The sequence below is a fragment of the Daphnia pulicaria genome, unplaced genomic scaffold (genome assembly GCF_021234035.1).
Source record: "Daphnia pulicaria isolate SC F1-1A unplaced genomic scaffold, SC_F0-13Bv2 h1tg000099l, whole genome shotgun sequence".
In the NCBI taxonomy this organism is placed as follows: domain Eukaryota; kingdom Metazoa; phylum Arthropoda; class Branchiopoda; order Diplostraca; family Daphniidae; genus Daphnia; species Daphnia pulicaria.
In genome coordinates, this window is record NW_025804807.1 from 1 (window position 1) to 13,357 (window position 13,357).

General features: G+C 42.1%; 13 non-coding genes across 13 annotated transcripts; all 13 read right to left on the minus strand.

Moving 5' to 3' along the window:
• Positions 1–598: 598 nt before the first annotated feature.
• On the minus strand, positions 599–717 carry LOC124318998. Its single transcript, XR_006912693.1, has one exon. It is a non-coding gene; the product is annotated as a 5S ribosomal RNA (ribosomal RNA).
• Positions 718–1,790: 1,073 nt separating this feature from the next.
• On the minus strand, positions 1,791–2,011 carry LOC124318992. The gene has a single exon (XR_006912686.1). It is a non-coding gene; the product is annotated as a small nucleolar RNA U3 (small nucleolar RNA).
• A 754-nt stretch (positions 2,012–2,765) lies between these two features.
• LOC124318999 lies at positions 2,766–2,884 on the minus strand. The gene has a single exon (XR_006912694.1). It is a non-coding gene; the product is annotated as a 5S ribosomal RNA (ribosomal RNA).
• Positions 2,885–5,845: 2,961 nt separating this feature from the next.
• LOC124318973 lies at positions 5,846–5,964 on the minus strand. Its single transcript, XR_006912665.1, has one exon. It is a non-coding gene; the product is annotated as a 5S ribosomal RNA (ribosomal RNA).
• Positions 5,965–6,167: 203 nt separating this feature from the next.
• Positions 6,168–6,290, minus strand: LOC124318995. Its single transcript, XR_006912689.1, has one exon. It is a non-coding gene; the product is annotated as a U5 spliceosomal RNA (small nuclear RNA).
• Positions 6,291–6,864: 574 nt separating this feature from the next.
• On the minus strand, positions 6,865–7,006 carry LOC124318993. Its single transcript, XR_006912687.1, has one exon. It is a non-coding gene; the product is annotated as a U4 spliceosomal RNA (small nuclear RNA).
• Positions 7,007–7,410: 404 nt separating this feature from the next.
• Trnah-gug lies at positions 7,411–7,500 on the minus strand. The gene is given in 2 exon segments: positions 7,411–7,445; positions 7,464–7,500. It is a non-coding gene; the product is annotated as a tRNA-His (tRNA).
• A 192-nt stretch (positions 7,501–7,692) lies between these two features.
• LOC124318981 lies at positions 7,693–7,856 on the minus strand. Its single transcript, XR_006912673.1, has one exon. It is a non-coding gene; the product is annotated as a U1 spliceosomal RNA (small nuclear RNA).
• A 509-nt stretch (positions 7,857–8,365) lies between these two features.
• Positions 8,366–8,556, minus strand: LOC124318983. The gene has a single exon (XR_006912675.1). It is a non-coding gene; the product is annotated as a U2 spliceosomal RNA (small nuclear RNA).
• A 510-nt stretch (positions 8,557–9,066) lies between these two features.
• Positions 9,067–9,288, minus strand: LOC124318986. Its single transcript, XR_006912679.1, has one exon. It is a non-coding gene; the product is annotated as a small nucleolar RNA U3 (small nucleolar RNA).
• A 754-nt stretch (positions 9,289–10,042) lies between these two features.
• LOC124318974 lies at positions 10,043–10,161 on the minus strand. The gene has a single exon (XR_006912666.1). It is a non-coding gene; the product is annotated as a 5S ribosomal RNA (ribosomal RNA).
• A 1,072-nt stretch (positions 10,162–11,233) lies between these two features.
• On the minus strand, positions 11,234–11,455 carry LOC124318987. Its single transcript, XR_006912680.1, has one exon. It is a non-coding gene; the product is annotated as a small nucleolar RNA U3 (small nucleolar RNA).
• A 754-nt stretch (positions 11,456–12,209) lies between these two features.
• LOC124318976 lies at positions 12,210–12,328 on the minus strand. Its single transcript, XR_006912667.1, has one exon. It is a non-coding gene; the product is annotated as a 5S ribosomal RNA (ribosomal RNA).
• Between the last annotated feature and the right edge of the window lie 1,029 nt (positions 12,329–13,357).

The following is a 13,357-nucleotide window of genomic DNA, read 5'->3' on the forward strand; positions in this document are numbered from 1 at the left end:
TTCATTTATTGAAACACCGAGAAGCTCTTTAATAGTTATAGAACAAGTGACGAGACCAATTTTGGACACAATAAAGAATCCGCGTGCTCATCAAATCAATTTATTACAGTAATGTATTATCGATTGAGAGCCCATTTATCAGCTGGGTGTTTGGCGTGCACCTATAATCCTGCTTCGGGGAGGCTTGGTAGAGTGGATGGCTTGAGTTTAGGAGCCCTGTTTCGTGATACCGCATGTTGATCAGGTGCCCGCACTAAGCTTGACATCAGCATGGATCTGCTAGAGGAATCTAGTAGGTGCAGGTTAGCTAAGGAGGAGCGTAGTGGGTCAGGAGGGAAACCTAGCAGCCAAAAGTTCCCGTGTTCGGCAGTAGTGGGATCGTGCCAGTGAGTGGGCGTCATGCAACAGCCTCAACAAAATAGCCAAACCTCTATCTTTTTTTTTGTCGTTAAAACTACCGAGATCAAACAAACATGCGTTCTACAATATATGGTATCATTAATCAAAGTCCCAGCAATACCCTTTTCAACTAATACCTAAAGAATACATTATATTCCATGTCTCATCTAACTTGGGGAGCAAAAATAAAATTACACCATGCCAACAGCATCCCGTATTCCCAAGCGGTCACCCATCCAAGTACTAACGGGACCCGACATAGCTTAACTTCCGGGAGCTGACGAGACCGGGTGAGTTCTATGTGGTGTGGCCGTTGACATCAATTCAGTCGCCATTACCCGACCATATTCGCCTCTAAATCTAGTTCTAATGCTTGCTTACTTTCTGTTCGAAATACACACCAACCTTAGCCAAACAAACGAGGACATATAAGTACATTTGTCAATGGACAACCGAATATAAAATTTGATAATATTTCCAAACGCCACTATTTTTGGCTAACTGTCATTTTTAATTTTCTTCGTTCCGGGGATGTCCGATCAATGAGCCAACAATCCAAGTGTCATAAGGCTAACGATTGCTTCCCTTACTTAGCTTGCGTTGCATAAGGATCTCAGAGTCAGAGAGATTAGATAGAGCTGCCCGAAGAAACCACCAACGTACAAGCCTCTCGGCTGTGCCGTGCGCTTCGCGCTTTACTTAGCTTGCGTTGCATAAGGATCTCAGAGCCAGAGAGATTAGATAGAGCTGCCCGAAGAAACCACCAACGTACAAGCCTCTCGGCGTACAGCCGAGAGGCTACTAGACGTCCTCCAACCTCTTTGTTGCTGAAAGATATTTGAAACGCCGTGCGCGAAGCGCACGGCACAGCCGAGAGGCTTATACGTTGTGGTTTCTTCGGGCAGCTCTATCTAATCTCTCTGGCTCTGAGATCCTTATGCAACGCAAGCTAAGTAAAGCCGCGAAGCGCACGGCACAGCCGAGAGGCTTGTACGTTGGTGGTTTCTTCGGGCAGCTCTATCTAATCTCTCTGACTCTGAGATCCTTATGCAACGCAAGCTAAGTAAGGGAAGCAATCGTTAGCCTTATGACACTTGGATTGTTGGCTCATTGATCGGACATCCCCGGAACGAGAAAATTAAAAATGACAGTTAGCCACAAAAGACAGTGACGACAAAAGCTCTGAACGATAATTAATCATGATTAAATAACAATAACTAAAAGAATGCAATACGATCATAAAGTCATGACACATCCTCAAATTGACCAACCTCACTTTCACAATTTATTTTGCCATACAAGCAGATGATTTAAGGACACGAATACCTGGAATTATTATTAAGATGTATCTCTTTAGATTTTCAAGAATTTAAATTTGTTTTATCATCTCAACCACTCTGAACACGCTAGTTTCCTTCCGCTATTTCACATGGATTTAACGGAAACGGTCCTCAATGACTGTGTTTGATGCTGTCGAGACAGCTACACTCACAGCCTGTTTCACGCTCAGAAACAGCGTCTTAACTCGTCATCGTGGGTTGAAAGGAGACAAGTTTCTGGTGGGAAACAAGTCAAGATATACTACAGAAATGATCCTGTGAAGTATGATCTTAAATGCAATGTTATTTTGCAGAACTCTAAATAAGGTTTGTACGATCAATGAGCTTTGGCGTAAATTACAGTGCATAGATCGATATTTCGGAATATTAAATTGAGATTTGCAATACTTGACGCACACAGTACATACATTGTCAGGTCTTGCATTTTGTTCATTTATTGAAACACCGAGAAGCTCTTTAATAGTTATAGAACAAGTGACGAGACCAATTTTGGACACAATAAAGAATCCGCGTGCTCATCAAATCAATTTATTACAGTAATGTATTATCGATTGAGAGCCCATTTATCAGCTGGGTGTTTGGCGTGCACCTATAATCCTGCTTCGGGGAGGCTTGGTAGAGTGGATGGCTTGAGTTTAGGAGCCCTGTTTCGTGATACCGCATGTTGATCAGGTGCCCGCACTAAGCTTGACATCAGCATGGATCTGCTAGAGGAATCTAGTAGGTGCAGGTTAGCTAAGGAGGAGCGTAGTGGGTCAGGAGGGAAACCTAGCAGCCAAAAGTTCCCGTGTTCGGCAGTAGTGGGATCGTGCCAGTGAGTGGGCGTCATGCAACAGCCTCAACAAAATAGCCAAACCTCTATCTTTTTTTTTGTCGTTAAAACTACCGAGATCAAACAAACATGCGTTCTACAATATATGGTATCATTAATCAAAGTCCCAGCAATACCCTTTTCAACTAATACCTAAAGAATACATTATATTCCATGTCTCATCTAACTTGGGGAGCAAAAATAAAATTACACCATGCCAACAGCATCCCGTATTCCCAAGCGGTCACCCATCCAAGTACTAACGGGACCCGACATAGCTTAACTTCCGGGAGCTGACGAGACCGGGTGAGTTCTATGTGGTGTGGCCGTTGACATCAATTCAGTCGCCATTACCCGACCATATTCGCCTCTAAATCTAGTTCTAATGCTTGCTTACTTTCTGTTCGAAATACACACCAACCTTAGCCAAACAAACGAGGACATATAAGTACATTTGTCAATGGACAACCGAATATAAAATTTGATAATATTTCCAAACGCCACTATTTTTGGCTAACTGTCATTTTTAATTTTCTCGTTCCGGGGATGTCCGATCAATGAGCCAACAATCCAAGTGTCATAAGGCTAACGATTGCTTCCCTTACTTAGCTTGCGTTGCATAAGGATCTCAGAGTCAGAGAGATTAGATAGAGCTGCCCGAAGAAACCACCAACGTACAAGCCTCTCGGCTGTGCCGTGCGCTTCGCGCTTTACTTAGCTTGCGTTGCATAAGGATCTCAGAGCCAGAGAGATTAGATAGAGCTGCCCGAAGAAACCACCAACGTACAAGCCTCTCGGCTGTGCCGTGCGCTTCGCGCACGGCGTTTCAAATATCTTTCAGCAACAAAGAGGTTGGAGGACGTCTAGTAGCCTCTCGGCTGTACTTTCTGTTCGAAATACACACCAACCTTAGCCAAACAAACGAGGACATATAAGTACATTTGTCAATGGACAACCGAATATAAAATTTGATAATATTTCCAAACGCCACTATTTTTGGCTAACTGTCATTTTTAATTTTCTCGTTCCGGGGATGTCCGATCAATGAGCCAACAATCCAAGTGTCATAAGGCTAACGATTGCTTCCCTTACTTAGCTTGCGTTGCATAAGGATCTCAGAGTCAGAGAGATTAGATAGAGCTGCCCGAAGAAACCACCAACGTACAAGCCTCTCGGCTGTGCCGTGCGCTTCGCGCTTTACTTAGCTTGCGTTGCATAAGGATCTCAGAGCCAGAGAGATTAGATAGAGCTGCCCGAAGAAACCACCAACGTACAAGCCTCTCGGCTGTACGTTAAAACGAGGACATATAAGTACATTTGTCAATGGACAACCGAATATAAAATTTGATAATATTTCCAAACGCCACTATTTTTGGCTAACTGTCATTTTTAATTTTCTCGTTCCGGGGATGTCCGATCAATGAGCCAACAATCCAAGTGTCATAAGGCTAACGATTGCTTCCCTTACTTAGCTTGCGTTGCATAAGGATCTCAGAGTCAGAGAGATTAGATAGAGCTGCCCGAAGAAACCACCAACGTACAAGCCTCTCGGCTGTGTCGTGCGCTTCGCGCTTTACTTAGCTTGCGTTGCATAAGGATCTCAGAGCCAGAGAGATTAGATAGAGCTGCCCGAAGAAACCACCAACGTACAAGCCTCTCGGCTGTACGTTAAAACGAGGACATATAAGTACATTTGTCAATGGACAACCGAATATAAAATTTGATAATATTTCCAAACGCCACTATTTTTGGCTAACTGTCATTTTTAATTTTCTCGTTCCGGGGATGTCCGATCAATGAGCCAACAATCCAAGTGTCATAAGGCTAACGATTGCTTCCCTTACTTAGCTTGCGTTGCATAAGGATCTCAGAGTCAGAGAGATTAGATAGAGCTGCCCGAAGAAACCACCAACGTACAAGCCTCTCGGCTGTGCCGTGCGCTTCGCGCTTTACTTAGCTTGCGTTGCATAAGGATCTCAGAGCCAGAGAGATTAGATAGAGCTGCCCGAAGAAACCACCAACGTACAAGCCTCTCGGCTGTGCCGTGCGCTTCGCGCACGGCGTTTCAAATATCTTTCAGCAACAAAGAGGTTGGAGGACGTCTAGTAGCCTCTCGGCTGTACTTTCTGTTCGAAATACACACCAACCTTAGCCAAACAAACGAGGACATATAAGTACATTTGTCAATGGACAACCGAATATAAAATTTGATAATATTTCCAAACGCCACTATTTTTGGCTAACTGTCATTTTTAATTTTCTCGTTCCGGGGATGTCCGATCAATGAGCCAACAATCCAAGTGTCATAAGGCTAACGATTGCTTCCCTTACTTAGCTTGCGTTGCATAAGGATCTCAGAGTCAGAGAGATTAGATAGAGCTGCCCGAAGAAACCACCAACGTACAAGCCTCTCGGCTGTGCCGTGCGCTTCGCGCTTTACTTAGCTTGCGTTGCATAAGGATCTCAGAGCCAGAGAGATTAGATAGAGCTGCCCGAAGAAACCACCAACGTACAAGCCTCTCGGCTGTGCCGTGCGCTTCGCGCACGGCGTTTCAAATATCTTTCAGCAACAAAGAGGTTGGAGGACGTCTAGTAGCCTCTCGGCTGTACTTTCTGTTCGAAATACACACCAACCTTAGCCAAACAAACGAGGACATATAAGTACATTTGTCAATGGACAACCGAATATAAAATTTGATAATATTTCCAAACGCCACTATTTTTGGCTAACTGTCATTTTTAATTTTCTCGTTCCGGGGATGTCCGATCAATGAGCCAACAATCCAAGTGTCATAAGGCTAACGATTGCTTCCCTTACTTAGCTTGCGTTGCATAAGGATCTCAGAGTCAGAGAGATTAGATAGAGCTGCCCGAAGAAACCACCAACGTACAAGCCTCTCGGCTGTGCCGTGCGCTTCGCGCTTTACTTAGCTTGCGTTGCATAAGGATCTCAGAGCCAGAGAGATTAGATAGAGCTGCCCGAAGAAACCACCAACGTACAAGCCTCTCGGCTGTGCCGTGCGCTTCGCGCACGGCGTTTCAAATATCTTTCAGCAACAAAGAGGTTGGAGGACGTCTAGTAGCCTCTCGGCTGTGCCGTGCGCTTCGCGCACGGCGTTTCAAATATCTTTCAGCAACAAAGAGGTTGGAGGACGTCTAGTAGGCAATATCCAGTAAAAAATACGTTCCTTCCATTTTCAACTAATGCCAAAATAATACATTGTAGTCCATGTAGTATCACCCATCTTGGGAAGCACTTCAATTCAATTGGATTCACAAAAATAAAATAATTCCATGCCAACAGCATCCCGTATTCCCAAGCGGTCACCCATCCAAGTACTAACGGGACCCGACATAGCTTAACTTCCGGGAGCTGACGAGACCGGGTGAGTTCTATGTGGTATGGCCGTTGACATTAAACTAGACGCAATTACCCGACCATATTCGCCTCTAATCTATTACTTGTGCTTGAGATTTATCTTTTTGAAATACACACTAATCTTACCAAAACCACCGAAAAACTATCAGTTTGTCATTTTACAAATGTTGTCAGTATGTAGTAGTAGAATATCTTTGTTTCCGCATACAGACGTTTTTAATTTTTCATTTATTCAAAGTGCCCAATCAGAAGACCGGGCGTTAAAAAAATAAGTCATATAGACTCATCAATGCTCCTAACCACGGAAATCTTTAGTAAAAGGCGAAAGATTTATCCGGGTATTGATTAGAAACCAGAGTAAATAACAGTGGTATGCCTTGTATTTATATTCATTTCAAAATTTTGAAGTGCGCTTGTAAGGTTTTTTTTCGAAACATGCGTTTACATATCAAAATCCTTGTGCAATTCTTTATCAATGGGTACAGTTATTTTAAAGTAAATATCATGTATAAAGCTCGTTAACATGTTTTTGAACGAAACAGTTGTGCGCAGTGTTATTTTTGAAAAAAATGAACGATCTTTATGGTACAAGCCCAACACGTAGGTGGTGGGATCAGATGTTTACCCCGACATTCACCCTACAGCGGTTAACAATTTATTGAACTTCCCCTTTAAACATGGTGGAATCTTTTCACCTTGTCATTTGGAATCACCTTTTCAAATATTTTCCCCGTGTTCACAATGTTCCAACTGACTGATATTAATGGCCTTCAGCGAACGAATTAATCAGCCTTGTCTGACGTGCAATACCAACTAAATGGAAACAAAAATCACTTATACGATTTCACTTTCACCGTTTAATGTTATAAACACACTATGCAACACTCCAATTTTTCTAACTGACTGTAATTTTTTTTTTCTTGTACGCTGAAATGCTCCTGATGGAGCTATCAAAAATTGCCGACGACAAAGATTATTTCACTTCATCGTGGCGGGGTATTGGTTAAAGTTTTCAACTAGCAATAATCACACCTCGGGAGACCCTCATTGGTTATGATATTGCCACTGCGCAAAGCTAAATTATAATCAGAAAAGCAAGTCTACTTAAGCATTTGCTGAATTCGTTCTGCTTGGACGTGTTGGACCAACAATTTCGTTCAGAAATATTCATTTAGATTACCCTAGGCAAATTTTAATTTCCATCTCCCATTGGACTAATACCAACAGGGGACAGTTCATTACATACATGAAATAATTTTTGTCTTAATATCGGGTCAAATACTTGAAATTCTGTAAATGTGTATTTTTCTTCCATACATTTCAACAACTTCCTGCACACACAAAAAAAGGGAGGGGGAATTTCAGGTTTTCATTCCAAATTGTTTTTCACATTATGAACTATTGAAGTGAGCGAGCATTACTTTCCAACCAAACAAAATTTATAGTTAATCTGCGTGTTGACGTGAAAAATCAGTTTTCAGTGCCGTGACCAGGATTCGAACCTGGGTTACTACGGATTCATATCTAGTAGGTACCACAACGTAGGGTCCTAACCACTAGACGATCACGGCCAATCCATTGGCCATGATGATTTATATTAAAGTAGCTAAACATGAATTTCATTACTTTGTTGTTTCTTCCCAGAAAGAAAATCTGATGCTTCGCGTATTCCCAAGCGGTCAACCCTACCGTTTACTAACGGGACCAGATTTAGTTCAACTTCCGGCAGATGACAAGAATTTTTCTTACATTTATAGTGTGTTCAGGGAACGGCGCGAACGCAGTCCCCCACTACCAAAAATTGTACTCCCGAGTTAATCACATTTGGATTAATCGCAAGGGTCAGCCCATCCTTAGTGCAATGGAAAGGCCTCGCCCTGGAGGAACCACCTTGGTGATCATGGTTGCCTCTGAGCCAGGTAAGTATGATTGTGGATGCTTTTTCACTTTGTTTAATACTTTGTATACAGCAGAACAATATTGACAAAGAGTGTTCAAGTATTTGACTGACGTTTAGAGAATACCACCCACTTTCTTTCATCGACTTGAATTACGAACTCGAGCAAAATATAGTAAATAAAGCTCAGTATTTATTTCATGGTCTTGATCTTTGCAAATACTTTTCAAGAAACAAATTGCTTGTTTTTTTTCATTTGGTCGTCCAATTGGCAAATAAGAAAATAAGAAAATCGACTTTTCATATGAAAATACACGCATCTTCATATTTTAAAAAAAAACATCACATCGAAAGATGAACAGTACTAATTAGTTAACACAATCAAGTACGTATTTTTTTATGCTTTTCTTGATATTACGAAAAAAATACAATTAGAAAAAATTACAAACATGTCTACATGACAGTTTTGCAATTATACATGGTCTTTTATTATACGGTGCTAAGACAATTTCTGTTTTATTCAATATGTTCTCCCTCATAGAGGGTGAGCCGATCCCGGAGGTACTGCAATACCGGGTCAACCCGTGGCGGGAGCAGTGCAAGCACTGTATTCCCACCGTATGCCAAAAATCAGTTTAATATTCTGGGGTCCATTTGAACCCGTATCAGATATTAAGCTGATAAGAACAGATACTACACTTTGATCTTAGCCAAAAGGCCGAGAAGCGATAATGTTACAAGGATTACTGCCCAAAATAACCACTGAGGTTCAACACATTTCCGGTGGTGTACGAAGAATACTCATATCACTCAAAACATTCAAGAAATGCTATAAAATATTGAGTTGTTCATTTTTCCAGACGCGACCACTTGATGCTTATAAAGTTCATTTTCATTTGTTTTATTATGCTCATACTGTATTAAGGGAGATACAATTTACGCTGAAGGCGTTGCAAATTTTACTCTCGTTATCACACTAGGTCCTTTTTTTTCAGAATATGGCTTTGCCACGCCACCTGACGACAAAAGCTCTGAACGATAATTAATCATGATTAAATAACAATAACTAAAAGAATGCAATACGATCATAAAGTCATGACACATCCTCAAATTGACCAACCTCACTTTCACAATTTATTTTGCCATACAAGCAGATGATTTAAGGACACGAATACCTGGAATTATTATTAAGATGTATCTCTTTAGATTTTCAAGAATTTAAATTTGTTTTATCATCTCAACCACTCTGAACACGCTAGTTTCCTTCCGCTATTTCACATGGATTTAACGGAAACGGTCCTCAATGACTGTGTTTGATGCTGTCGAGACAGCTACACTCACAGCCTGTTTCACGCTCAGAAACCAGCGTCTTAACTCGTCATCGTGGGTTGAAAGGAGACAAGTTTCTGGTGGGAAACAAGTCAAGATATACTACAGAAATGATCCTGTGAAGTATGATCTTAAATGCAATGTTATTTTGCAGAACTCTAAATAAGGTTTGTACGATCAATGAGCTTTGGCGTAAATTACAGTGCATAGATCGATATTTCGGAATATTAAATTGAGATTTGCAATACTTGACGCACACAGTACATACATTGTCAGGTCTTGCATTTTGTTCATTTATTGAAACACCGAGAAGCTCTTTAATAGTTATAGAACAAGTGACGAGACCAATTTTGGACACAATAAAGAATCCGCGTGCTCATCAAATCAATTTATTACAGTAATGTATTATCGATTGAGAGCCCATTTATCAGCTGGGTGTTTGGCGTGCACCTATAATCCTGCTTCGGGGAGGCTTGGTAGAGTGGATGGCTTGAGTTTAGGAGCCCTGTTTCGTGATACCGCATGTTGATCAGGTGCCCGCACTAAGCTTGACATCAGCATGGATCTGCTAGAGGAATCTAGTAGGTGCAGGTTAGCTAAGGAGGAGCGTAGTGGGTCAGGAGGGAAACCTAGCAGCCAAAAGTTCCCGTGTTCGGCAGTAGTGGGATCGTGCCAGTGAGTGGGCGTCATGCAACAGCCTCAACAAAATAGCCAAACCTCTATCTTTTTTTTTGTCGTTAAAACTACCGAGATCAAACAAACATGCGTTCTACAATATATGGTATCATTAATCAAAGTCCCAGCAATACCCTTTTCAACTAATACCTAAAGAATACATTATATTCCATGTCTCATCTAACTTGGGGAGCAAAAATAAAATTACACCATGCCAACAGCATCCCGTATTCCCAAGCGGTCACCCATCCAAGTACTAACGGGACCCGACATAGCTTAACTTCCGGGAGCTGACGAGACCGGGTGAGTTCTATGTGGTGTGGCCGTTGACATCAATTCAGTCGCCATTACCCGACCATATTCGCCTCTAAATCTAGTTCTAATGCTTGCTTACTTTCTGTTCGAAATACACACCAACCTTAGCCAAACAAACGAGGACATATAAGTACATTTGTCAATGGACAACCGAATATAAAATTTGATAATATTTCCAAACGCCACTATTTTTGGCTAACTGTCATTTTTAATTTTCTCGTTCCGGGGATGTCCGATCAATGAGCCAACAATCCAAGTGTCATAAGGCTAACGATTGCTTCCCTTACTTAGCTTGCGTTGCATAAGGATCTCAGAGTCAGAGAGATTAGATAGAGCTGCCCGAAGAAACCACCAACGTACAAGCCTCTCGGCTGTGCCGTGCGCTTCGCGCTTTACTTAGCTTGCGTTGCATAAGGATCTCAGAGCCAGAGAGATTAGATAGAGCTGCCCGAAGAAACCACCAACGTACAAGCCTCTCGGCGTACAGCCGAGAGGCTACTAGACGTCCTCCAACCTCTTTGTTGCTGAAAGATATTTGAAACGCCGTGCGCGAAGCGCACGGCACAGCCGAGAGGCTTATACGTTGGTGGTTTCTTCGGGCAGCTCTATCTAATCTCTCTGGCTCTGAGATCCTTATGCAACGCAAGCTAAGTAAAGCGCGAAGCGCACGGCACAGCCGAGAGGCTTGTACGTTGGTGGTTTCTTCGGGCAGCTCTATCTAATCTCTCTGACTCTGAGATCCTTATGCAACGCAAGCTAAGTAAGGGAAGCAATCGTTAGCCTTATGACACTTGGATTGTTGGCTCATTGATCGGACATCCCCGGAACGAGAAAATTAAAAATGACAGTTAGCCACAAAAGACAGTGACGACAAAAGCTCTGAACGATAATTAATCATGATTAAATAACAATAACTAAAAGAATGCAATACGATCATAAAGTCATGACACATCCTCAAATTGACCAACCTCACTTTCACAATTTATTTTGCCATACAAGCAGATGATTTAAGGACACGAATACCTGGAATTATTATTAAGATGTATCTCTTTAGATTTTCAAGAATTTAAATTTGTTTTATCATCTCAACCACTCTGAACACGCTAGTTTCCTTCCGCTATTTCACATGGATTTAACGGAAACGGTCCTCAATGACTGTGTTTGATGCTGTCGAGACAGCTACACTCACAGCCTGTTTCACGCTCAGAAACCAGCGTCTTAACTCGTCATCGTGGGTTGAAAGGAGACAAGTTTCTGGTGGGAAACAAGTCAAGATATACTACAGAAATGATCCTGTGAAGTATGATCTTAAATGCAATGTTATTTTGCAGAACTCTAAATAAGGTTTGTACGATCAATGAGCTTTGGCGTAAATTACAGTGCATAGATCGATATTTCGGAATATTAAATTGAGATTTGCAATACTTGACGCACACAGTACATACATTGTCAGGTCTTGCATTTTGTTCATTTATTGAAACACCGAGAAGCTCTTTAATAGTTATAGAACAAGTGACGAGACCAATTTTGGACACAATAAAGAATCCGCGTGCTCATCAAATCAATTTATTACAGTAATGTATTATCGATTGAGAGCCCATTTATCAGCTGGGTGTTTGGCGTGCACCTATAATCCTGCTTCGGGGAGGCTTGGTAGAGTGGATGGCTTGAGTTTAGGAGCCCTGTTTCGTGATACCGCATGTTGATCAGGTGCCCGCACTAAGCTTGACATCAGCATGGATCTGCTAGAGGAATCTAGTAGGTGCAGGTTAGCTAAGGAGGAGCGTAGTGGGTCAGGAGGGAAACCTAGCAGCCAAAAGTTCCCGTGTTCGGCAGTAGTGGGATCGTGCCAGTGAGTGGGCGTCATGCAACAGCCTCAACAAAATAGCCAAACCTCTATCTTTTTTTTTGTCGTTAAAACTACCGAGATCAAACAAACATGCGTTCTACAATATATGGTATCATTAATCAAAGTCCCAGCAATACCCTTTTCAACTAATACCTAAAGAATACATTATATTCCATGTCTCATCTAACTTGGGGAGCAAAAATAAAATTACACCATGCCAACAGCATCCCGTATTCCCAAGCGGTCACCCATCCAAGTACTAACGGGACCCGACATAGCTTAACTTCCGGGAGCTGACGAGACCGGGTGAGTTCTATGTGGTGTGGCCGTTGACATCAATTCAGTCGCCATTACCCGACCATATTCGCCTCTAAATCTAGTTCTAATGCTTGCTTACTTTCTGTTCGAAATACACACCAACCTTAGCCAAACAAACGAGGACATATAAGTACATTTGTCAATGGACAACCGAATATAAAATTTGATAATATTTCCAAACGCCACTATTTTTGGCTAACTGTCATTTTTAATTTTCTCGTTCCGGGGATGTCCGATCAATGAGCCAACAATCCAAGTGTCATAAGGCTAACGATTGCTTCCCTTACTTAGCTTGCGTTGCATAAGGATCTCAGAGTCAGAGAGATTAGATAGAGCTGCCCGAAGAAACCACCAACGTACAAGCCTCTCGGCTGTGCCGTGCGCTTCGCGCTTTACTTAGCTTGCGTTGCATAAGGATCTCAGAGCCAGAGAGATTAGATAGAGCTGCCCGAAGAAACCACCAACGTACAAGCCTCTCGGCGTACAGCCGAGAGGCTACTAGACGTCCTCCAACCTCTTTGTTGCTGAAAGATATTTGAAACGCCGTGCGCGAAGCGCACGGCACAGCCGAGAGGCTTGTACGTTGGTGGTTTCTTCGGGCAGCTCTATCTAATCTCTCTGGCTCTGAGATCCTTATGCAACGCAAGCTAAGTAAAGCGCGAAGCGCACGGCACAGCCGAGAGGCTTGTACGTTGGTGGTTTCTTCGGGCAGCTCTATCTAATCTCTCTGACTCTGAGATCCTTATGCAACGCAAGCTAAGTAAGGGAAGCAATCGTTAGCCTTATGACACTTGGATTGTTGGCTCATTGATCGGACATCCCCGGAACGAGAAAATTAAAAATGACAGTTAGCCACAAAAGACAGTGACGACAAAAGCTCTGAACGATAATTAATCATGATTAAATAACAATAACTAAAAGAATGCAATACGATCATAAAGTCATGACACATCCTCAAATTGACCAACCTCACTTTCACAATTTATTTTGCCATACAAGCAGATGATTTAAGGACACGAATACCTGGAATTATTATTAAGATGTA